General features: G+C 47.7%; 1 protein-coding gene across 2 annotated transcripts in view; it reads left to right on the plus strand.

Moving 5' to 3' along the window:
• The window catches only part of rgs19 (regulator of G protein signaling 19), a 180,043-nt gene that overhangs the window by 82,708 nt on the left and 70,321 nt on the right, over positions 1–27,014 (plus strand). The window lies entirely within an intron of this gene.

Genomic DNA, 27,014 nt, shown 5'->3' on the forward strand with positions numbered 1-27,014 from the left:
ATTGAAGGTGTACAACTCACAGTAAGTACGACTCCAGGCAGCAGGAATACTGCAATAGAGTCAATTATCTAAGTATAGAGGAAAAGCAGTGCATGAGGTGGCACAAACTCAGTAGGGAGGTGTCGTTTGGCCACCTAGACCTGCAGGGGCAGTAAACCATCTGCCAGGCACTATCAGTGGCAAGGAAGGTCACCACTGTTCTCAAACTTTTAAGTCATAAGGACTTTCTAGACACCTACATGGCATGTCACAGGAGTGAACCAGTTTATTTGCTTGGCTTTTGGATGCTTCCTTTTCTGCATAATGGAACAAATAACAGACATATTAAAATCATAGGGATAGAAATTAACCTGGTCCCATTTAAGGATCCTAGACCCATACCAATACTGCATTATAACCAGATGCTAGGAACACTACAGGTTTACTTCATCACTAATTTTCCATTGTTTCCAGTGGTGTTTCCCCTGAGGATAGTAGAGATAGAGAATTCACCATCTGGTGAGTCATGGCCTGCACGATTTTCCAGTCATAAATTTGGATGAATAAAATTGTGGTCGAGATTTGGGCACTGTGATCCCTATGTCTGAATTGCTGATAAAGCGTTTCTGTCAAGTGAAACTCTCCACTTTGGAGTGCTAAATTCTGAAACTTACCTATGCAAACAATTAAAAATAATAATTCAGCTTGTTATAACAGGAAGTAAAAGAAATAACTTTCACTACCTCAGGATGTCCCAAAGTGCTTAAAGAAAGAAAGAAAGACTTGCGCCTTTCATGACCACCGGACGTCTCAAAGCGCTTTACAGCCAATTAAGTACTTTTGAAGTAGAGTCACTGTTGTAATGTGGGAAACGCAGCATCCAATTTGCGCACAGCAAGGTCCCACAAACAGCAGTGTGATAATGACCCGATAATCTGTTTTTGTTATGTTGGTTGAGGGATAAACATTGGCCAGTACACCGGGGATAACTCCGCTACTCTGCTTCGAAATAGTGCCATGGGATCTTTTATGTCCACCTGAGAGAGCAGATGGGGCCTCGGTTTAACATCTCATACAAAAGACAGCACCTACGACAGTGTAGCACTCCCTCAGCACTGCACTGGAGTGTCAGCTTAGCTTTATGTGCGCAAGTCCCTGGAGTAAAAGGCAATGAAGTACTTCTTGAAGTGTAGTCACTATTGTAATGTAGGGAATTGCGCCAGTCAATGTGCACACAGCAAGATCCCACAGAGAGCAGTAAGATAAATAGTAATCTGATTTAGTGATTTTGGTTGAGGAATAAATATTGGCCAGGACACCGGGAGAACTCCCTTCTTTTGAAAATTGCCATGGGATCTTTTACGTCCACTTGAGAGGACAGACTCAGTTTAACATCTCATTCGAAAGATGGCGCCTCCGAAATTGCATCTTTCTTTCAGTGCTGCACTGAAGTGCCAACCTAGATTATGTGCTCAAGTCTATGGAGTGGGGCCAAATCCATGACCTGACTCAGAGGCAAGAATGCTACCATTGAGCCACAGCTAACACTTAAAGCAACCTAGTTACCCTTTGGGGTTATACTGATGTCATGTCTTACTGAAAACACTTGGCAACTTATTCTGTATATCGCACCGTTCTCTGTTAATTATTTTACCCATCTATTTGTGAGATTTTGTGATACAAGTGCAAAAATGCTTATTGTTAGCCTAGGCCCTAATAAATTCCCTTATACTATCTATTCCACACTACATTTATACCTAATTATCGCATGCAGCATATTGTGTTAGTGCTGTTACACAGTTACATTCTATGGCCTAGAAATTGAGTTTTGGCGCTGCCAGGGCTTTAGCGCCGGAAGTTAGTGCCGGAGCTAAGTCGCGCTGGTCGGGCCCAAAATTCACTGGTTCTGCGCCCAAACGGCTGCCGGCGCTGCTGAAAGCTGTTAGCGCCTGAAAGCTGGCGCTATGCGCTGAATTTCGGCGCTATTCCGGCGCTGCGGCGCCCGCTGCGGTGCGGCAGGTTCGGGAAGTGCAGGCCTCCTCCTTCCCTTAAGGAGGAGCTGCCTGCACCCGGCCGCGGCCCGCGATAATCTTATTAAAAATGAGCCCAGCACCTCGGACAAGTGCCGGGCTTGCTTCTGTTCCGGGGGGGGGGGGGGAAGTCCGGGGAGGGAGCTGCGGCCAGGCGGGCGGCGGGAAAGCGGCCGGCCGCCGCGGGGCCTTTAATGCGCCGGCGCAAACTTGTGCAAGGCACCTCTGCCAGAACGTTGCTTGCGGCTGCCACGGGCGAGGCGGCCGCAAGTCAATTTCGGCGCTGGGGCCCGTCACCACGGCAACCGGGACGCTGCGCACACCGATGACGTCATCGGTGCCGGCGCAGCGCTACCGGTCTACCGCGGCGGAAGGGCCCCAGGCAATTTAGGCGCCGGCGCCAATTGCAGCGCTAGGCCCTCTAGCGCCGCAAAATCGGCGCTAAGGGCACTGAATTTCTAGGCCGAAATTTCTAATAAGTGCAAATAATTTAAGAATAAATGATAAACAGTGATTGTGTGGTAATCATCCTTTGAGTAAGATTTAGTGGAGAATTAAGTTACATGAAGTCTTTGCACAATCCCTGTACACTGAAGCAGAAGTGGCTTGGCAGAAGTCACTGAAGGGGAGAAAATGCATGCTTCTTGAGGAGCGTTTTAGGGAAGTGAGTTTAGGCTCTGTTTCAGTTGATGCCTGCTTGCAAAGGAAGAAAGTTTTTGAAACACCCACGAAACAGGAAATTTAGTTCCTACTGTGGTTTTCATTGCAAATGAAATTTATAACGATTTAAAGAGAAATGAAACCAAGTAAATTATTTTTAAAATTTTCTTTGTCTTTTTGCCTTTATTTAATCCAATGAATATCTACTTTTTTTTAGCATTCAATAAATCATTATATAACTTAGACCAATCTATAGCAGTAATGTTCACCATAATAGATATTCACAAAATCACAAGATAAATATCGATAATGAAGGCCATTTGGCCCTTCTGAACTCATCCTCCAGAAAAACCTGAAATGTCTCTAAGGTTTATGCCTACATTACCAGGAAGTCCATTCTAATTGTTAATCATTCTTTGCATGAAGGAAAACTTCATTTCAAATTTCCCTTTCGCCAGTTTGAACTTTCATGGCACACTTTTTCTAAGTTGTTGAATATCTAATTGATCTCCACTTAGTTACCTCCTCTCAGAAAGAAGAAAGGAAGACTTCCATTTATATAGCGCCTTTCACAGCCAATGAAGTACTTTTGACGTGTAATCACTGTTTTAATGTGGGAAACATTAATCAGTGCTGAAGAGCCCAAATTTTTCCAGTCTTTCCTCATAATGTAATCTACTGATACTAAGGATAAGTGTTGTGGCTCTTCTCTGCACAACTTTCAGTGCTTGAAGGTTTCCTTTGTGTGTGGGTTACTAAAACTTGACAAAGTACTCGAGGTGCTTTCTGACCATAAAACTGTACAGTTTCAACATGGCATCAACGACTTATCTACTGACTTAGCAATATAATGCAGCATTCTGCTTGTCTTGTTGATTGCTGCCAGACAGTGTCTGGACATGTTAAGTGCAAAGTCTAACACCCCCTAGCTCTCTTTCAAGTTTGACACCAATCATACAGTACAAATGTTATCCATTATTTTTCCTGATGTGTAATACAGTACATATATGTCCTCACTGAATCTTATTGGCCACTATTCCACATATTTAAAGATTTTTCTATTTCCGCTGCAGGCCCTTGAGTTTATAAATTCAAGTCATTCATGTCAATTAGAAACAGCACTGGTCCCAGTACAATTCCTGGGTCATCTACTCCAATCCCTGGGGCATTCCACTCAATACTCCTCCGCAGCATGAGGCCCAGGATATTTTAACTCCCAAGCCTCGCTTGTCAGACTGCTGGCGGGTGGAAGCGGGATTTTGGGTGGCAGGAAGTTTCCACTGGGGATCTGAAGAACGGTCCCTGGCCCTCAGGTAAGTGGTTGGAAGGGGGGCGGGGGGGGGGATCGGGAGGACTTTGCAGTCAGGAGAGGGGGAGGGAAGCCCAGGGCAGGGGAGGCCCAAGGTTTCCTTGTTGGGCACAGTGGAACACTTCTTGTGGGCCAAGAGGAGCAGGAAACTAATCAAAAATAAAAAAAATACATGTCATTCTGGACCTCTTCTGGCCTCAGCTCCTCGCCGCCAGGTTGACCTAGTGGAGGAGCCCCAACGGCTTCACCGTGCAGGTCTAAAGTTAAATTGCAGATCGGGCCCTGATGACATCATCAGAGCCTGATCTGCATATTTAAGAACATAAGAACATAAGAAGTAGGAGCAGGAGTAGGCCATACGGCCTCTCGGGCCTGCTCCGCCATTCAATAGGATCATAGCTGATCCGAATCTAGACTCACATCCACTTCCCTGCCCTCTCCCTGTAACCCCTAATTCCCTTATCTGCTAGGAAACTGTGGCCTAGAAATTAAGTGCCCTTAGCGCCGATTTTGCGGCGCTAGAGGGCCTAGCGCTGCAATTGGCGCCGGCGCCGAAATTGCCTGGGGCCCTTCCGCCGCGGTAGACCGGTAGCGCTGCGCCGGCACCGATGACGTCATCGGTGTGCACAGCGTCCCGGTTGCCATGCCGACGGGCCCCAGCGCCGAAATTCAGTTGCGGCCGCCTCGCCCGTGGCAGCCGCAACTAAGACTCTGGCAACAGAGTCTTACAAGTCTTTGCGCCGGCGCATTAAAGGCCCCGCGGCGGCCGGCCGCTTTCCCGCCGGCCGCCTGGCCGCAGCTCCCTCCCCGGACTTCCCCCCCCCCACCCCCCCCCCCCCCCCGGAACAGAAGCAAGCCCGGCACTTGTCCGAGGTGCCGGGCTCATTTTTAAAAAGATTTTCGCGGGCCGCGGCCGGGTGCAGGCAGCTCCTCCTTAAGGGAAGGAGGAGGCCTGCACTTCCCGAGCCTGCCGCACCGCATCGGGTGCCGCAGCACCGGAATTGCGGCGCGAAACGGCAGTTAGCGCCGATTTACCGCCACAAAGACCCTTCAGTAGCGCCGGCAGCCGTTTGGGCGCGGCCCTGCTGAATTTTTGGCGCGCGCAGGGGGACTTAGCGCCGGCACTAACTTCCGGCGCTAAAGCCCTGGCTAAGCCAAAACTCAATTTCTAGGCCTGTCTATCTCCATTTTAAATTTATTTAATGTTGCAGAAGGACCCCTTCTGGCAGGTGTCTTTCTCGCCTGCTCAAATGAGCAAGTTAATATCAGAATCCGCAGGAAGTCGGAGGAATCAGTGCAGGTACGTCACACTGGCCATTTTAACTGCCCTGTTTCCTCTGGGTGGCAGGTTTAAAATCGGCCTGTTAATATGAGCGAGTTGCATATTTGCACCCAAGTACAAGCATTATCAGCAACAACAGTCTGCCAGCAGCTTTGCTTATTGTGCTTTCAAACACCAGCAGGAGAAAGCTGCTACTGGCACAAGAGAGTTTGCAAGAAGGCAGTAACAGTGAACTTCCCACTGTTTTCCTCCCCAGTTGTTGTTGCTACTTTCAAGAGGGCCAGAGCCAGTTAGAAATTGAGGCCCTGAAATTCCATGGACGTTCTCCCAGTCTCCCTCACAGCTACAGCATTTCTCCAGGGGTTCCACCACTCTCCCGCTGAAGTTGTGACGGAAGACCAAGAGAAACCCTGCAGAGTCCCAGGGCCAGTGTATAAGTTTGCAACAATATTTTGCAATATTATCACCATGAAAAGAGAAACCATCCAGGTTGACCTCAAATTTCTTCATGCAGGTATTTAGCCACAAAGCTACCACACTAGTATAAGTGTACATTATAGGGCAGCCACACACCAAGACACTTCTAACCACCAAGACACTGGCTTAATAAATGGAATTCTCTGTGGCAAAGCAGGTAGCTGATTCACTATGTACACTGGATATTTGACATGAATGAAGGGGGAAAAATATTATCAGTGTATTTAAATGTAGAAATAATGGGCCCAAAATTTCTACGCTTGGGAGGGCACTACAAGGAGCACATGGGGGTTGGGGTATTTTGTGGTGGGACACAGTTCTGCGGAAAATTCTGACGAGAAGGGGGGAAGATGCCTCTTCCTTCTGCTCCCCAATATCTCCACGCTGATGTCAGAAATCCTGCCAGTTTGCCCCCTTTGCTCTGAACACAAGTTACGCCGCCAAGATGCCAAATACAGTATACTGGATCCCTTTTTTCAAATTTTGCCATCTTTGGCTAGAATAGTCTGCCCACCTTATTTGCCTTTGTCAAAATGAGGGGCAGTAGTGCTGTGGCTCCCAGTTTCCTGGTTTTACACTCCTAATGCTCTTCGAAAGAGCCGGCGCAGACTCAATGGGCCGAATGGCCTCCTTCTGTGCTGTACTTTTCTATGGTTCTATAACTGGAACTTCCCAAGAAAGATGCAATGTATGACTCCTTTCATGAAAATCAAATGGCACTCCTGAACAATCAAAAACAGATAAATGGACTAGGTAAATGTTAACTTTCAGACAGTGTTTAGATACTTCCATATTACACTACCAATGCATTACTGTATTGAAAGACACCACTGCCCTCAAAGTTTTATGCCACAAAGTTTTATATCACAGAGACCGCCCCAAGTACTCACTGGACATCTTAGAAGTCAGCTGCTTTGCCATGTACTACTCCATTAAAGAGGCAACTGAAGCCATGTACACCCTCCACTGTACACTACAGCAACAGCAAAAGCAGCATTTTTTCCAAATTGTTGGCTGTATAGATATAGGCATCATTGACTATACACATAAAATTATTTTTCTACCATACCCCCTATGGCATACCAGAATAGTATAGGCCTTTATTTCATCAACATGCAAACTATGCGAGAGCTGCCAAAAGTAGTGCATTTCAACACACAGTTCCTGAGAGGTACACCTGATCCTTTTATTCTGAGGTTGTCAAAGGTCACAGGAAGCATGTTGCCGGGCACACAACCCATTATTTTTTCATCCTTTATAATGAATGGACTGAAAATCACAGGCTACACTGACTGCGATTTTCCATGATAAGCTTCATGACAGCTCAGCTCTCCACTGGAAGCACCACTTTAATGTTATGTGATAAAGTAGTTCCAATTTCCCCCTCCTATAATATATGAGAGGCATTTAAATCATGGTTTATCCAATTTGTAAAACTCCATTGGGGGGGTGAATTTCTATGGGGGTTGCCATGCTTGTCCAATATAACTTCTGGTGCTAGCTCTTCAACTAGAGTATTCTACTCTAATTTCATCCCCTGCCCTTTTACCGTATCCTTTTACATTCTTTTCAAATATTTATCCAGTTCACTTTTAAATAATGTTACAGTCTCTGCCTCGAATCCACTTGTGAAAAATAATTCCATGTTCTAATAGCCCACTTAGTGAAAAAATATCTTCTAACATCCCCCTTCAATTCATCTAATGATAGTCTTGAGTCTATTTACCAATTTACCAACTATATGACACAGTATTTTACTATTTCCAGTGAAAAAGTCCCAATGTTTCAAACCTTTCTTTATAAACCATAGTCTCTCATTCCTACTATCATTGTAGTTAATCTTTACTGTACCATTTCCATGGCTTTAATATCCTTCCTATAATGGGTACCCAGAACTGCACAAAATACTTGAAATGTAAGCTAACTAATGTCTTATACAAATTCAACATCGCTTTCTTTTATATTCACTATTCCATGACAACAACTTGTATTTATATAGCGCCTTTAATGTAGTAAAATGTCCCAATGCACTTCACAGGAGTGTTATAAAACAAAGTTTGACACCGAACCACATAAGGAGAAATTAGGGCAGATGAAGGTAGGTTTTAAGGAGCGTCTTAAAGGGGGAAAGAGGTAGAGATGCAGAGAGGTTTAGGGAGGGAATTCCAGAGCTTAGGATCTAGGCAGCTGAAGGCACGGCCACCAATGGTTGAGCAATTAAAATCAGGGATGCTCAAGAGGCCAGAATTAGAGGAGCGCAAATATCTCGGGGGGGGGGTGGTGAGATTGTGGGGCTGGAGGAGATTACAGAGATAGGGAGCGGCAAACCATGGAGGGATTTGAAAACAAGGATGAAAATTTTAAAATAGAGGTGTTGCTTAACCAGGGGACAATGGGCAGGATTTTCATTGGGCTGTGGAGGCGGGATTGGAGGCGTGTGGGGGGGTTAAAACCTTGAAATCGGGGGGCATGAACCCATCCCGCCCCCAAACCGCCTCCATGCCAGTTTCAAAGGAGGCGGATACCCGACCTGTGCTGGGACCCGCACCCCGAGGCGGGAAGGGGATTAGTGCCAATTAACTGCCTGTTAACAGGTAGTTAACAGGCAGTTTTTAGCCGAATCCCTATTTTTATTGCTAAAGTGTGGGATTCCCGACAGCGCCAAACCACGCCAAGTTAGCGAGGCGGACCGTCGGGCTGAAGGGCTTGGAGGGTTCGAGATGTTCAGGTGAGTGATGGGTGCATGAGTGCAGAGGTAAGTGTGTTTGGTGTGTGTAAAGTGTTTAAAGAAGTTTTACTTACCTTTACTTAACTTTACAGCCTTCCTTCCTTCAGGTCTTGGGAGTCCCTCATCTCACCGGCACAGGAAGCAGAATGGCCACGTCAAAAGTTGCAGCATTCAGCTTTCTGTTCTGGAGAGATCTCTAAATTAGCCTGAGAGGAAGGAATTAACTTGGAGTACAGATTGTCAGTGTTTGACAGCTTCAAAGAGCTTTCAAACACTGATGTTTCATCTGTCAAAAGCTCTTGACAGATGAAATGTCAATCTGTGATGTCACCTGTTGCCGGGTGGCCCTTAATTGGCCTGCTGAGCCCACTGGGCGGGCTCAACAAGTCAATCAAGTGAAAATCGCGTGGGTGGGCCACAACTTGATGGAGGCGGGACTACAACCCGGAAAGTTGTAGTCCCGCCTCCTACACATCTCCGGTATCAAAATCCAGCCCAATGTAGGTCAATGAGCACAGGGGTGATGGGGAGAATGGGACTTGGTGCGAGTTAGGACACTCATGTTTACGTAGGGTAGAACGTGGGCCAGCCAGGAGTGTGTTGGAATAGTCAAGTCTTGAGGTAACAAAGACATGGATGAGGGTTTCAGCAGCAGATGAGCTGAGGCAGAGGCAGAGACAGGCAATGTTACAGAGGTGGAAATAAGCTGCCTTAGTTATGGCCGGAAGCTCATTCCAGGGTCGAATATGACAACAAGGTTGCGAACAGTCTAATTCAGCCTCAGACAGATGCTAGGGAGAGGGATGGAGTCAGTGGCTAGGGGATGGAGTTTGTGGCGGGAACTAAAGACAATGGCTTCGGTCTTCCCAATATTTAATTGGAGAAAATTTCTGCTCATCCAGTACTGGATGTCGGACTAGCAGTCCGACAATTTAGAGACAGTGGAAGGGACGAGAGAAGTGGTGGTGAGGTAGAGCTGGGTGTCGTCAGCATACATGTGGAAACTGATGCTGTATTTTCAGATGATGTCGCCGAGGGGCAGTATGTAGGTAAGAAATAGGAGGGGGCCATGAATAGATCCTTGGGGGACACCAGAGGAAACGATGCTGGAGCGTGAAGAGAAGTCATTGCAGGTGATTCTCTGGCTACGATTAGATAGATAAGAATGGAACCAGGCGAGTGCAGTCCCACCCAGCTGGACGAAAGCGAGAGGCGTTGAAGGAGGATGGAGTGGTCAACCATGTCAAAGGCTGCAGACAGGTCAAGAAGGATGAGGAGGGAAAGTTTACCTTTGTCACAGTCATAAAGGATGTCATTTGTGACTTTGATAAGAGCCATTTCGGTACTGTGGCAGGAGTGGAAACCTGATTGGAGGGATTCAAACATGGAGTTCCGGGAAAGATGGGCACGGATTTGGGAGGCGACAACACGTTCAAGGATTTTGGAGAGGAAAGGGAGTTTGGAAATGGGGCAGTAGTTCGTAAGGACAGAGGGGTCAAGGGTTGATTTTTTGAGGAGAGGGTGATGATGGCAGATTTGAAAGAAAGGGGGACAGTACCTGAGGAGAGAGAACCGTTAACAATATCAGCTAACATGGGAGCCAGAAAAGGAAGTTGGGTGGTCAGCAGTTTATTGGGAGTAGGGTCGAGGGAGCAGGAAGTGGGTCTCATGGACAAGATGAGCACGGAGAGGTCATGAGGGCAGATTGGAGAGAAAATGGAGAAAGATGCGAGTTCAGGGCTAGGGCAGGGGGAACCTTAGAGGAAGTTTGGCCCGGTGGGCTAGGGGAAGGAAGGAAAGTGGCAGAGGCAGCTGATCGGATGGTCTCAATCTTAGAGACAAAGAGGTCCATGAGCTCCTTGCACTTGTTGGAGGTGAGGATGGAGGAGACGGGGAGAGGGGTTTAAGAAGATGGTAAGTGTTGTGTATGTACCTTTAAGAGAAGAACTGATTTATACTGCAGTACCGGCAGTGACCACACCTGTATAAAAAGCCATAGCAGGCTTCTGTACGTCAGTCTTAAGTTTACCCTCTGTTCAGTAAATACCTGTTTTATTGTTCTCCTGCAGTCCGTGTATTATTGATACTCGGACACTACACTGGCGACGAGCAGTTTCGAACTCACCTGCAGTACTGCATCACCTCACGGGGATCTTTCCCTGAGAAGAAGCTTCTTGGAGGTCGAAGTCAGAGCAACGGGCGTCGACCGCGGGCAACCGCCCAAGGATCCATCGGTGTTCGGAGAATTGCAGGAGAGGCTGTGGAGAGCTGGGCTTGGCTCCCCAGTCAAGGTGTTCCAGCAAATCGTGCTGGTAGCAGGTAGTGCGCTGACCCTTCTGGACTGTGGCGGGCTTGAGCTCGATCGAGCGGCTCTGCAAAGGGGCTGTGCAGCGTCGTCGGGAGGAAAGAGAGAGAGAGAGGGTGGAGCGCACAGGGCGCGGTCGGTGCTCAAGAACCGGGCAGCGTAGAGAAAATAAAACGAGGGGAAGGAAAAGTGAGACGCGCCGAAGCCGCGGGTCGCCGCCATTACCCTGTAGAACGCTAGGAGCAGTGTGGCAGCAAGGGGAAGAAGGAAAAGCGCGGGAGGCACCATTCTATTCCATTGGGGAAGAAGGAAAAGCACGGGAGGTGCCATTTTAAATCACCCAAGATGCCGAAGAGTGGCAGTATCACTGCTTTCGACAATGAGGTAGAAGACTGGACCACGTATGTGGAAAGAATTGAAGTGTACTGCAATGCCAATGAGGTGGCCAATGGAAAGAAGGCATCGGTATTATTAAATTTGATGGGCGCGAGAACGTACGGCCTATTGCGGAATTTAATTACCCCAGCTAAACCAATGGAGAAAAGTTTTGAAGAGATTGTTAATATCTTACAGGAACACCTAAACCCTACACTGCTGCTAATAGCAGAAAGATTCAAGTTCCATAAAAGAAACCAGCACAAAGATGAGAACAATGCTGACTATCTTACGGAACTACGCAAGTTATCGAAGCACTGCCAGTTCGGAGCAGGACTGGCAGACACCTTACGGGATAAGTTTGTCTGCGGGCTCCAGAGTGAAGGAACCCAGAAACGACTACTTTTGGAAAAGGACCTGACGCTAGAACAGGCTTTCAGTGTGGCAGTATCCTACGAAGCAGCAGCACGGGGAGCTGCGGAAATACAACAGAAACCACAAGAATACAGCGCTAACGAAATGGCGTATGGAGCAGAAAAGTGCTATCACTGCGGCAGAACAACCCATGATCAGAAGGACTGCTGGTTTAAGGACAAAGTATGCAGGCAATGTGGGAAAATGGGACATATAGCAAGAGTCTGCAGGTCGGGAAAGAAAACCAGCACTACAAGAACTACTAAGGAAAAATACAAGAAAGTAAAAAAAATGACAGACAGTAGTTCAGATGATCAGGAGAGTGATAATGACTCCGGGAGCAGGAGACTAAGTTGTCTAAAGTTACACAACGTGATCGCAAAGGAGGATCACAGAACCATTTGGGTCACCCTCATGATAGCAGGGTCCCAAGTAAAGATGGAATTGGATACAGGATCAGCCCTAACTGTCATGAATCGACGAGATTATTAGCGGCTATTCTCACACATACCCTTAAAGGACACGTCCATTGTATTGAAGACATACACGGGGCAAAAAGTCTACCCCAGAGGAAAAATAAGGGTGCCAGTTAAATACAACGACAAGGAAACACAGAAACTGTATCTATATAAACTACAAGATGGAGGACCACCATTATTGGGACGTGAATGGATCCGAAAAATACAATTGGATTGGCATTCCATTCAGGCGCTAACTGTGACTGACAAAAAGGATGATGACGTCACACCTGGACGACTGTCAAAAATTCTAACTGACGCGAAAGAGGTGTTCCAACAAGGACTTGGGACTCTAAAAGGAGTAAAGGCAATGATAAAAATCGAAGATAACGCAAACCCAAAAATTTTTAAGGCCAGACCGGTACCGTACGCGATCCGCCCAGCCGTTGAAGCAGAACTGGAGAGTCTGGAGCATTCGGGTGTGCTGTCCAAGTTGGACTGGAGCGAGTGGGCCACACCCATCGTTCCTGTAATGAAGAAATCATTGAGCAGCACGCCTGGGGAACCGAAGAAGGTTCGCATCTGTGGGGACTTCAAGGTAACTATGAACCCAGTCCTGCACACAGTACAATATCCACTTCCACGGATAGAAGATATTTTCGCCTCACTATCTGGAGGGAAACGCTTTACGAAGATTGATCTGGCCCAAGCGTATCTACAAATGGAGGTGGAAGAAGCATCCAGGAAATACCTCACGATAAACACTCACAAAGGCCTTTACCAGTACAATCGACTGGTATTCAGGGTAGCATCAGCCCCGGCTATTTGGCAGAGGGCGATGGAACAAGTCCTGCAAGGGATCCCGGGGACCCAGTGTTATTTGGACGACATCCTGGTTACGGGCAAAAATGACAGTGAACACCTTGCCAACCTGGAGCAGGTGCTTTCGAGATTACAGGAATATGGGCTACGAGCCAACCGCCCCAAATGTGAGTTCTTCAGGAGACAAATCTTGTATTGTGGCCACATGATTGATGAGGAAGGGTTGCATAAGTCGCCAGACAAGATTGAGGCTGTAGTCAAGGCTCCAGCACCGGAAAATGTGTCGCAACTGAGGTCGTTTCTCGGGTTGGTGAACTACTACCATAAGTTCTTGCCGAATTTATCTACAATTCTGCACCCACTGAACGCCCTGCTGCAAACTGGAGTAACATGGAAATGGAGTGATGAGTGTAAGCGTGCCTTTCAGAAATGTAAATGCCTAATCACTTCAAAAGAAGTATTGGCCCACTACAACCCAACACTACCGATTCGGTTGGCATGTGATGCGTCTCCCTACGGCATTGGAGCGGTGCTGTCACACAAATTCCTTGATGGTTCAGAGAGGCCAATAGCCTTTGCGTCGCGCTCGTTAACCTCAGCCGAGCGTAACTACGCCCAGATTGACAGGGAGGCCCTCAGCCTGGTGTGGGGGGTGAAGAAGTTCAATCACTATCTGCACAGGCAGAAATTCACCCTACTGACTGATCATCAGCCCCTGGTCTCCATTTTTAACCCAAAGAAGGGCGTTCCGGTGATGACGGCGCAACGGCTGCAAAGATGGTCACTTTTTCTCGGGGCACATCAGTTCGACATAGAGTACAAGGGTACGAAACAGCATGGAAACGCTGATGGGCTGTCGCGCCTACCATTGCCTACGGTAGAGGAAGCACCTGCAGTGGACCCTGTTGAGATATTCCATGCGACCATAGTCGAATGTCTACCTGTTACAAACTCATGTATAGAGAAGGAAACCCGAAATGACCCGACACTCTCTCGGGTCTATGATTTGACGGTGAAGGGATGGCCAGCACATGGCGACTCACTGTTGCCAGCATTCTCGCCAAGGAGAGAACAGCTGTCAGTGTGCCGGGGGACCTTGATGTGTGGATCCCGAGTGGTAATTCCACCCAAGTTGAGAGACAGAGTGCTCAATGAGCTTCATGAGGGTCATCTGGGAGGGGTAAAAATGAAAAGCCTAGCCAGGGCTTATGTGTGGTGGCCGGGAATCGATAAGCAAATCGAGGACCTGACCAAGAGCTGCTCAGGATGCCAGAAAGTCCAAAATGCACCACCACAGGCCCCTCTACACCCATGGGAGTGGCCCTCATCTCCATGGCAATGGGTACACATTGATTTTGCTGGTCCATTTATGGACTCAATGTTTCTAATCGCCGTGGATGCCCATTCGAAATGGCCAGAGGTCACAAAATGTCCTCCACCACCACAGAGAAAACTATTGCAGTCCTACGGACCATCTTCGCCAGGAATGGCTTGCCAGAACAGATTTGCTCCGACAATGGGCCACAGTTTGTGTCCGAGGATTTCCGGAGGTTTCTGAGGATTAATGGGGTGAAACATTACACATCTGCCCCATATCACCCAGCCACAAATGGATTGGCTGAGAGGTTTGTTCAGACCTTTAAAAAGGCAATAAAGGCGATGTATAATGACGACATACCACTACAACACAAGGTAGATAATTTCTTGTTTGCTTACCGGAATGCGACACATGCAGTCACCAACCAAGCTCCAGCCATAATGTTCTTCAACCGAAGGCTAAGATGTCGCCTGGATTTGCTCAAACCAAACATAGGACGAGATGTTGAGGATAAGCAATTCCAGCACATCAATGAGAAGCCAACCAGGAGCTTCAAGATAGGGCAACCAGTCTTGGCCCGCGACTACCGAACAGAAAAATGGCAGCCAGGAACGATATGCACACAGCAGGGACCACTAATGTACACAGTGGACGTTGGAGAGAGCATCGTGAGACGCCATGCTGACCAGATTCTAGAGTCACAGGAACAAGCCAAACCCATACCACGAGCATGTGCACCTGGTAATGAACCCGAAGTACAGGTTGCGTCTACCTCAGAAGCAGTGGTATTGGAAGCTGACGAACTAACCAATGACAATGAGCCAGAATCGACTCCGCCACAAGAACAGGATACTCGAGAAAGGCGCTATCCAGTCAGGATCAGGAAGCCTCCTCAAAGACTAAACTTACAAATAATTATTTCAGTTGATGTATATAGTACAGAGACAATTGTAATTGTAATTAGTTATTATTTAGTTGTTAAATGAATGTTATGTACTGTTTATCTAAAAGGGGAGGAATTGTTGTGCATGTACCTTTAAGAGAATAACTGATTTATACTGCAGTACCGGCAGTGACCACACCTGTATAAAAAGCCATAGCAGGCTTCTGTACGTCGGTCTTAAGTTTACCCTCTGTTCAGTAAATACCTGTTTTATTGTTCTCCTGCAGTCCGTGTATTATTGATACTCGGACACTACAGTAAGCAGTAGAGAAAAGAAGCTGGGGGTTATCTTTGCATTCCATAATGATCCTGGAATAGTGAGCAGTTTTGGCAGACGAGTGCAGAATCCGATAATGCTTTATGTGGTCCAACCAGATCTGCCAGTGAATGGTTAAACCAGTTGTCCGCCATATCAGATAAAAATCTGCGTCCCTTGGACTTAAGGGAGTGAAGATGAGGGCTGTACCAGGGAGAACGGCCAGGGTGAGAGAGCGTAATTGTTTTAATAGGGACTAGGGCATCAGACGTGGTGGTGAGGGTGTGGTTGAGCATATCGGTATCTGCAGAGATGTCATGGTGAATGGAGGGCCAAAGGCTGGACAGCTGAGATTTTTTAAGTGCAGTTGTAGGTGAGTTGGGAGAGAGTTTTTTCCAGGGACGGACACAGAAGGAAGTAGGGTTGGGGGGCGGCGTGGGGGGGGTGGGAGCAGTGTGGGAAGGGGGATATGGGTGAGGAGCGATACAAGGAAGTGGTCAGAGATGGCCTTATCTGCGATTGACCATGCGAGATGGCAAGATCAAGGGGGTGGCCATAAATATAGGTTGAGGAGTTTACATGGAGGGAGAGATTAAGAGAGGATAGGAGAGTAGTGAACTCAGAGGAGTGACAGCATGATGAATTGAAAGGGAGGTTGAAATCGCCAAGGATTAGAAGTTGCTCAGTGCAGAGGCTGAGGGAGGAAAGCAGTGAAGATATCTCGGTGATAAAATTTTTAAGGTGGCCAGTAGAGAATGAGAATTTTAAATGAGGTGAGAGGGGTGAAACAAGGTGAGATGCTCAAAAGAGGAGAAAGTGCCAGAGGAGTAGGGGGACAGACCAAGCTGTGATTTGGTGATGACAGCCACACCTCAATCACGGCCGTCTGGGTGGGGCAGGTGGTGAAAGGTATAGCCAGACGGGGATGCTTCATTTAGGGGTAAGGCGTCATCACCCCTCAGCCAAGTTTCCATCAGGGCTATGATGTCGATGCAATCATCCACGATAAGCTCATGGATGGCAAGGGCCTTGTTCGCAAGTGAATGGAGATTCTGGAGGGAGATGCGGAGAGGGTCAGTGATGGCTGATCCACTGCCAGTGTCCACAGGTTCAGCACTGGGAGGGGTGAGTTGGACGGGGAGGAGATTAGCAAGATTAGCCCCCAGCGGGTGCGCTGGGCGGCAAGGTCGGCAAGAGAGTAGGATGGGACAGTTGGGCTTGCTGCTCCTGAGGCGGTAGCAATGAGTGGCTCGACGGGCGCTTCAGAGGAGAAGCACAGAGGGAAGCTGTAGGCTTATAGGAGCGGGTCAAGCCTGGCGGCAGGAGAGTAGGAAGGTCGAAGAGTAATGAAGGGTTGGGGTAGGGTTTTGGGAGGGTAGAGTACCCAAGAGAGGAGAGATGAAAGGAGGCATGACGACAGGAGGGATAGGGAGAAAAGAAAAAGGGAGGAGAAAAAAGTGGAAATAGAAGTGATCGGCTTGGGTCCGGAGCAGCAGCCAAAATGCACACGTGAATGGACACGGAAAACTCAAGTTACATAGGCCTGGTTGTGTAGCAAATATTAGGATACATATTTCCTGGTAGTAACAAGGAATAGGTAGGAGACAATAGGAGGGAGTCCAGAGTTATAAAGTCAGAGGTCCCGCGGAGGGATAAAGTTGACGGAGGTAGGATGGAGTCGGCATGGAGCATCGACGAACTGTTGTCTAAGTTAGGTGACAGGTGTAGCAGGTGAGTGAAATCCAGGAGCTATTTGAAGGGTAGAGAATTGGAGGATGGAGGTTATTTCCATGGGAATGAGAATCCAGGAGATGTGTAGAATTGGTTGCGGTGCAGAAAGATGATGGCAAAGTTGGAGGTCACCGTAGATCAGAAGCAGCGGAGAAATGTAAAACCACTAACCAGCAACCAACAAAGTTGAAAAACCAGTAGAACAAGTCATCCAGCTCAGCAGAGAAACAGCAGCAGTGGGGAAAGGGCTGTTGATGGCCAAAGTTAATTTAAAATTTTCTAACAGCAGAATCAGAGACACAGCAGATGAGCCTTGCGGTGTAGTCCATTGCAGAAGCATAGACTTGATGTCCAGAGAAGTCCAGGAATTCAGAAGCCAAATTTGAGAAGAGATTCAGCAGCTCAGTGAGAGAAGCAGAGAGCAGGCATAGGGGTGGGGGATGTGTAATGGCGGTTTAAAATACAGTTAAATTGTAGTTAGGGCTAAAATGCACCAACTAATGGAACCAGGGGAACTTGAACAGTGGAAGTGAGGAGATTTGTGAGAGAAAGGGCAAAGGATGGCAGCAGATTCCCATGGATAGAGGTGAAGCAATGAAGAGCTCCTTATGGAACTGCCAACCTAGTAGCAACCATCTTGAAACATTCATCTAGAATATACTCATCGACTGAGCACCCACAACCATCTGGGGTAGAGAATTCCAAAAATTCACAACCCTGAGTGAAGACATTTCTCCTCATCTCAGTCTTAAATAGCAGACCCCATATATAAAACCTAGAATTTCAGTTGGTTTTATTACAGCCTTTTCTACCTGTACTCCCATGTAAAAGACCCATCTGAACCCATAGATCTCTCTGTTCCTCCACTATGAAATCTTAACATTTCAGGCATACTTCCAAAAGTGTGCTACAGGAAACTCTTTTTACCGGCACCTAAATAACCGGAAATCTCTCTTAACCGGCAAAATTCAGGAGTAGGTTCAGGTAAGTTTTACTTCATATTAGTGGCTGTGTAACCGGGGTTCCTGGATCTGTGGCCGTGTAACCGGGGTTCCTGCACCTGTTGCCATGCAACAGGGACGCCTGGATCTGTGGCGGTGTAACCAGGGTTCCTGCACCTGTTGCCATGCAACAGGGACGCCTGGATCTGTGGCCGTGTACGGGGCTCTCGTACCTTAGTAAGTATACCTCTCTGTAATCCGGACTTTTTGATCATCCGGCAGCACACCGGTCCCGTCGGTGCTGGATAAAAAAGAGTTTCCTGTATTTTGATTTCCAAAAGTGCGCTGTTTAATATATCTCTGCTTTGCATCTGCTCATGCCATTAATTTGTTTATGACTTCTTTATGCACTCTTCCTCCATTTTATATGACCCCCTAACTTGATATCATCAGCAAACCACAGTATTAATCTTCTCGTGCTTGTGCCCAAGTCATTTATATAAATGGAAAGCAGAAGAGGTCCCAAGCACAGAGCTCTAGCACACCAGTACCCACAGCACGCTAACTCAAGAAAAATTCCTTCTTTCTGACCCATAGCTATCCCTTTATCCATGCAGCTATATTACGTAAGAACATAAGAAATAGGAGCAGGATTAGGCCATACGGCCCTTCGAGCTGCTCCGCCATTCAATAAGATCATAGCTGAACTTCTACATCAACTCCACTTTCCCGCCCTATCCCCATATCCCTCGATTCCCTTAGTGCCCAAAAATCTATCGATTCTTGAATATTCTGATCGACTGAGCACCCACAACCCGATAGGGTAGAGAATTCCAAAGATTCACAACCCTCTGAGTAAAAAAAAATTCTCCTCATCTCAGTCTTAAATGGCTTACCTTGAAACTATCACCCCTAGTTCTAGACTCTCCAGCCAGGGGAAACAGCCTCTCGGCATCTACCCCGTCAAGCTCTCTAAGTATTTTATACATTTTAATGAGATCGCCCCATTCTTCTAAACTCCAGAGAATATAAGCCCATTCTACTTGATCTCTCCTCATAGGACAGCCCTCTCATCCCAGGAATCAATCTAATGAACCTTTGTTGCACCCCCCTCTAAGGCAAGTATATCCTTCCTTAGGTAAGGAAACCAAAACTGTACACAATACTCCAGGTTATATTACCTTTAATATTCCTTAATTATTCATTTCTACTGTTATCAAAATATTTACATTTCCATGTATTTTTTTCTGCCAATTCGTTAAGGATTAGAATTATTTAACAAAAATTAGAGGCCTAAAGATTTTCAATGCTTCATTATGCTTTTTCAACATATTGTCCTCCTAATACACAGTAAAACATAAGCTATAAATTCCAATTTAATAGTTTGAAGAGAAATTTATCCAGACAAATTCAAAAAGAACAATGTAGTTGACATGAATCTTGTCATTCATGTGGAAATGACTTATGAAGTAATACTGGGCGGCCTGCTGGTGGCACTGTCCAGGGAGAGTATAAATACTCGGGCGTGGGCCCAGCTTGCTCAGGACATTCTTTAACAGGAACTAGTGAAGGACATAACTAGATCTCCATGTTGAAATCCAGTTGATTAAAGCCTCAGACCAAGTGCCTAGTAGTTTTCTTACATCAGTAGTTTTGCTTCCACATTTTAACATGGCCCTCTTTAACAACTAAGAAAGAAAACAGTGCACTTCCCAATACCACTAATCGAAAATGACCAAATAAGTTATTCTCAACCTACAGTACAGATCCAAAAACATGAATTTGCTATTCAAAAGACACTACCGTATCAGGCATGGTTTTCCTCTGTGAATATGTAATGATGTGTGATATTCCTTAGCATACATAATGGAAATGGTAGCATAGTGGTAATGTCACTGGGCTAGTAATCCAGAGGCCTGGACGAATGATCCAGAGACGTGAGTTCCCCACCACGGCAGCTGGGGAATTTAAATTCAGTTAATTAAATAAATCTGGAATAGAAAGCTAGTATCAGTAAGATGACTATGAAACTATCGGTTTGTTGTAAAAATCCATCTGGTTCACTAATGTCCTTTAGGGGAGGAAATCTGCCGTCCATACCGGGTCTGGACTATATGTGACTCCAGACCCACAGCAATGTGGTTGACTCTTAACTGCCCTCTGAAATGGCCCAGCAAGTTGTAACAAACTGCTACGAAACACAATAATAAGAATGAAACCGGACGGACCACACAGCATCGACCTCGGCACCGGCTACAGACACGGCAACGGCGCACCCAGCCCAGTCAACCCTGCAAAGTCCTCCTTACCAACATCTGAGGACTGGTGCCAAAATTGGGAGAGCTGTCCCACAGACTAGTCAAGCAACAGCCTGACATAGTCATACTCACAGAATCATACCTTTCAGCCAATGTCCCAAACTCCTCCATCACCATCCCTGGGTCTGTCCTGTCCCACCGGCAGGACAGACCAGCCAGGGGTGGCGGCACAGTGGTATACAGTCGGAAAGGAGTGGCCCTGGGAGTCCTCAACATTGACTCCGGACCCCATGAAGTCTCATGGCTTCAGGTCAAGCATGGGCAAGGAAACCTCCTGCTGATTACCACCTACCACCCTCCCACAGCTGATGAATCAGTACTCCTCCATGTTGAACACCACTTGGAAGAAGCACTGAGAGTAGCAAGGGCACAGAATGTACTCTGGGTGGGGGACTTCAATGTCCGTCACCAAGAGTAGCTCGGTAGCACCACTACTGACCAAACTGGCCAAGTCCTGAGGACATAGCTGCCAGTCTGGGCCTGTGACAGGTGGTGAGAGAACCAACACAAGGGAAAAACCTACTTGACCTCGTCCTCACCAATCTACTTGTCGCAGATGCATCTGTCCATAACAGTATTGGTAGCAGTGACCAACGCACAGTCATTGTGGAGATAAAGTTCCATCTTCACACTGAGGACACCTACCCTCATGTTGTGTGGCACTACCACCGTGCTAAATGGGATAGATTCAGAACAGATTTGCAGCTCAAAACTGGGCATCCATGAGGCACTGTGGGACATCAGCAGCAGCAGAATTATATTTCACCACAATCTGTAACCTCATTGCCCGGCATAACCCTCACTTTACCATTACCATCAAGCCAGGGAACCAACACTGGTTCAATAAGGAGTGTAGTAGAGCATGCCAGGAGTAGCACCAGGCGTACCTAAAAATGAGGTGCCAACCTGGGGAAACTGCAACACAGGACTACATGCATGCTAAGAAGCGGAAGCAGCATGCTATAGACAGGGCTAAGAGATCCAACAATCAATGAATCAGATCAAAGCTCTACAGTCTTGCCACATCTAGTTGTGAATGGTGGTGGACCATTAAACAACTAACTGGAGGAGGAGGCTCCATGAATATCCCCATCCTCAATGATGGTGGAGCCCAGCATGTGAGTGCAAAAGACAAGCCAGAAGTGCCGAGTGGATGATCCATATTGGCCTACTCCTGAGGTCCCCACCATCACAGAAGCCAGTCTTCAGCCAATTCGATTCACTCCATGTGATATCAAGAAACGGCGGAGTGCACTGGATAAAGCAAAGGCTATGGCCCCCCGACAATATTCTGGCTATCATGCTGAAGACTTGTGCTCCGGAACTAGCCGCGCCTCTAGCCAAGCTGTTCCAGTACAGCTACAACACTGGCATCTATCCGACAATATGGAAAACTGCCCAGGTATGTCCTGTCCACAAAAAGCAGGACAAATCCAATCCGGCCAAGTACCACCCCATCAGTCTACTCTCAATCATCAGCAAAGTGATGGAAGGTGTCATCGACAGTGCTATCAAGCGTCAAAAGGAGCTGAATTCCAGAGGTGAGGTGAGAGTGATTGCTCTTGAAATCAAGGCAGCATTTGACCGAGTGTGGCATCAAGGAGCACTTGTAAAACTGAAGTCAATAGGAATCGTAGGAAAACTCTCCACTGGCTGGAGTCATACCTAGCACAAAGGAAGATGGTTGTGGTGGTTGAAAGTCAATCATCACAGCCCCAGGACATCGCTGCAGGAGTTTCTCAAGGCAGTGTGCTAGGCCCAACCATCTTCAGCTGCTTCATCAATGACCTTCCCTCCAACATAAGGTCAGAAATGGGGAATTTCGCTGATGACTGCACAGTGTTCAGTGCCATTCACAACTCCTCAGATAATGAAGCAGTCCATGCCCGCATGCAACAAGACCTGGATGACGTTCAGGCTTGGGCTGATAAGTGGCAGGTACCATTCGCGCCACACAAGTGCCAGGCAATGACTATCTCCAACAAGTGAGAATCTAACCACTGCCCCTTGACATTCAACGGCATTACAATCGCCGAATCCTCCACCAGCAACATCCTGGGGGTCACCATTGACCCAAAAAAATAACTGGACCAGCTACATAAATACAGTGGCAACAAGAGCAGGTCAGAGGCTAGGTATTTTGCGGCGAGTGTCTTACCTTCTGACTCCTCAAAGCCTTTCCACCATCTACAAGGCACAAGTAAGGAGTGTGATGGAATACCCTCCATTTGCCTGGATGAGTGCAGGTCCAACAACATTCAAGAAGCTCAAAACCATCGAGGACAAAGCAGCCCGCTTGATTGGCACCATCCACCACCGTAAACATTCACTCCCTCCACCACCGGGGTACCGTGGCTGCAGTGTGTACCATCTACAAGATGCACTGCAGCAACTTGCCAAGGCTTCTTCGGCAGCACCTCCTAAACCCGCAACCTCTTCCACCTAGAAGGACAAGGGCAGCAGGCACATGGGAACACCACCACCTCCAAGTCCCCCTCCAAGTCACACACCATCCTGACTTAGAAGTATATCACCGATCCTTCATCGTTACTGGGTAAAATCCTGGAACTCCCTACCGAACAGCACTGTTGGAGTACCTTCACCACACGGACTTCAGCGGTTCAAGGCGGCGGCTCACCAGCACCTTCTCAAGGACAATTAGGGATGGGCAATAAATGCTGGCCTTGCCAGTGATGTCCACATCCCATAAAAAAAACAAATTTAAAAACAGAATACAAATAAAGGTGCACATGCATACATATCGAGCTGGATTCTTCACTCAATTACCACATGTTTTGGCATAGATTTGGATCGTTAAATAAAGTGAAATGGGTCCTTAGGCGCTACTGCCTCAAATCACTGCTAAACAACTGAACCAGAATTATCCTCCCCAAAAAGAAATCACCAGTCCTTTAAGGCCCACTTTAAGGTCTGATCTGCCCAACGGTCAGTTTGAGTGGCCATTGCTAAACTTTCTGACCCACTTTGCCCAACTTTTGCCCCAAACTTGTCCCAAATAATTACTGCCAACATATAAGTAGTGATAGGGGCTTCAGCAATGTATTCCTGAGGTGAATACCATATTGCGGAGACCATTTTGTGTTCTGCTACTGAAAGTTGGTGTTACTTTGGACAGGACAGCAGTATTATCTGTCCTAGTAAAGGTCACCACTGCTATGAATTTCTTTGCCTCTGAATCCTTCCAAGCAGCATTTGGTGACCTTTGTCACATTAATCAGGCAGCTGCTCACCACTGCATCAAGAATGTCACTGATGCTCTATTCAGGAGGGCTGCACAATTCATATCCTCCCTAATGGAAGCAGATAAACAAGATAGAAAACGATTCAGTTCAATAGATTGTCAGGGTTCGAAAAGCACAAGGAGCAATTGACAGAGCACATGTGCCATTCAAAACCCAATAGGACAACCCCTCAATTTTATGAATAGGAGTGGCTTTTATTCGATTTATGTCCAGCCAGTGTGTGATGACAATAACCTTTTCCTGCACTTGAATGCCAGATATCCAGGAAGCTGCCATGCCGCTTTCATCATGCACCCACAGCAGTCCTCATGATTTGGAGCCATTTATCAGGATGATTTATTGGTGATCAGGGTTATCTCCTGTAGTCATGGCTGCTGATTCCAATAAGGCTTTGGCAGACAGAGGGGGACAACAGATATAATGAGGCAATTCCAGCTAGTTTACTTGCTTGTGCTTCTAATCTACTCCTCATACAAGATACTCCTTGCATGAAATGAGGTTCAGCGGTGGTTGGGTGCAATGGTCCCCCTGGAGCTTTAGAGGTCTGAAATGATTATTGTCTCAAGGAAGCAGTTGTCCTAGGAGGACCAGCTTCTGGCAGCCTTTCTGTGGCAAGCTCCCTCATATGTAGGCATTGGAGGGGGCCTTAAGGAAGCAGGCTCCATGCCTCTTTCCAGAGAGACAGTAATATCTATGCCCACTCCATGCAGCCCACTGCTGCTGGGCAGAGGTTCAGAGAAGCTTCTGGTCGGTGTCAGTACAGACTGAATAGTCCCAACCAGGTATTGGAATCCCCGTGAAAGCGTTCTGTTTAAAGCATCTATAGCAGTACAGTTAGCTGCCACCGGAAACCACCAAAGTCGTTAGAAGCTGTTCCTGACGTTTTGAAGCGACAGAAAGCTCCCAGGATGTTCCACAATGTGCCGCAGATGCTGGTAGTGGACTCCTTCTATTTGCCTATCATCTCAATCACATGCATGGAAACTGACCCCACTGCCTCCGCACGAGATAATTGCACGAAATCATCGGACTCTAATTTGCATGAGGCCACCGTCTGCCTCTGGCTGGTGCCACAGCTGACTAAAAAAACTGCACGGTTAAAATAGTGGCTGGGGAGAACAAAGCGGTAAGTACTCTGTTACCATGTTAAGCCCTCACCTGCCCCATTCCCGCCGAGCAGCCAGGGTTAAAAATGCCCCTCAAGTTCGCAGTATTTCTAATATTCAACACTATACAAAAACAGCAGTACTAAGTACCTCAAATCAGTTTTCTGACATGGACTAAATCAACTAGTTTTCAACATAAGTTTCAATTATGGGAAATGGCTAAGCAAAGCTGCTGCATAAATATTAATTATTCTCATTAAATGAGATGAGAGAGAAGAATCATTTGCTTCTGAAATTTTCTATTGATCTGGCTAAGGACAGACCATTTATACAGTTATAAGGTGAGGAAAACCATAGGTTGACTGAATCTTCCTTCAAAGATTGTTTATTCCTGACTGCAGGATTTAGAATCATAGACATTTTAGCACCGAAGGAAGCCATTTGGTCCCTCATTTCTGCGCCAACATTAGCTTCACATTAGAGCTATCAATTCTAATCCCATTTCACTGCTTTTCATGTACACTTTAATATTTTTCGTAAGCTATTTATATAATTCCCTCTTAAATGTAGTGTTTTGCTCAACTTCAGTAACCACTTGTGATAATGTATTCCATATTTTAATAACTCTTTGTGTGAAATAAAATTCTTCTAACCTCCCCCTTTAATCTTCTAGTATTGATCCTGAGATTATGCCACTTTATTACTGATTCATCAGCCAGCAGAAATAATATTTCACTGTTTATCCACTCAAACACTGTCATAATATAAAACACATATTAGTCGTCTAATAGACTTGTTGGATAGTGGATCCTATGTCAGACATAGCAGAAGACAAAGGCCTAGAAATTCACTAGCCTTAGCGCCGCTTTTGAGGCGCTAGAGGGACTAGCGCCAGAGTTATGGCCAGTTTAAAAATTCCCTGGGGCCCTAAATTGGCGTTGCACCGGTAGCGCTGCGCCGGCACCGATGACGTCATCGGTGTGCGCAGCGTCCCGGTTGCCGTGGTAACCCGCCCGAACTCCGAAATTGAGTTGCGGCCGCCTCGCCCGTGGCAGCCGCAAGCAACGTTCTGGCAGAGGTGCCTTACTCCAGTTTGCGCCGGCGCATTAAAGGCCCCGCGGCGGCCGGCCACTTTCCCGCCGGCCGCCTGCCCGCAGCTCCCTCCCCGGACTTCTCCCCCCCCCCCCCCCGGAACAGATGCAAGCCCGGCACTTGTCCGAGGTGCCGGGCTCATTTTTAAGCTGATTTGCGCGGGCCGCGGCCGGGTGCAGGCAGCTCCTCCTTAACGGGAGGAGGAGGCCTGCACGTCCCCAGCCTGCCGCACCGCATCGGGTGCCGCAGCGCCGGAATTGCGGCGCGAAACGGCAGTTAGCGCCGATGTACCGCCGCAAAGACCCTTCAGTAGCGCCGGCAGCTGTTTGGGCGCGGCGCCACTGAATTTTTGGCGCGCGCAGGGGACTTAGCGCCGGCACTAACTTCCGGCGCTAAAGCCCTGGCTAAGCCAAAACCCAATTTCTAGGCCTATGGCCTATGACCTAGAAATTGGGTTTTGGCTTAGCCAGGGCTTTAGCGCCGGAAGTTAGTGCCGGCGCTAAGTCCCCTGCGCGCGCCAAAAATTCAGTGGCGCCGCGCCCAAACAGCTGCCGGCGCTACTGAAGGGTCTTTGCGGCGGTACATCGGCGCTAACTGCCGTTTCGCGCCGCAATTCCGGCGCTGCGGCACCCGATGCGGTGCGGCAGGCTGGGGACGTGCAGGCCTCCTCCTCCCGTTAAGGAGGAGCTGCCTGCACCCGGCCGCGGCCCGCGCAAATCAGCTTAAAAATGAGCCCGGCACCTCGGACAAGTGCCGGGCTTGCATCTGTTCCGGGGGGGGGGGGGGGGAGAAGTCCGGGGAGGGAGCTGCGGGCAGGCGGCCGGCGGGAAAGTGGCCGGCCGCCGCGGGGCCTTTAATGCGCCGGCGCAAACTGGAGTAAGGCACCTCTGCCAGAACGTTGCTTGCGGCTGCCACGGGCGAGGCGGCCGCAACTCAATTTCGGAGTTCGGGCGGGTTACCACGGCAACCGGGACGCTGCGCACACCGATGACGTCATCGGTGCCGGCGCAGCGCTACCGGTGCAACGCCAATTTAGGGCCCCAGGGAATTTTTAAACTGGCCATAACTCTGGCGCTAGTCCCTCTAGCGCCTCAAAAGCGGCGCTAAGGCTAGTGAATTTCTAGGCCAAAGCATTTTGGAGCAGTGCCCAATGTTGCTTATTTCCTTGGCCATTAAGTTTTGTATTACCATTTACTCCATTGTAAAC

The sequence above is a fragment of the Somniosus microcephalus genome, chromosome 13, assembly GCF_052327205.1.
Source record: "Somniosus microcephalus isolate GS21.2 chromosome 13, FLI_Smic_1.0, whole genome shotgun sequence".
Lineage (NCBI taxonomy): Eukaryota > Metazoa > Chordata > Chondrichthyes > Squaliformes > Somniosidae > Somniosus > Somniosus microcephalus.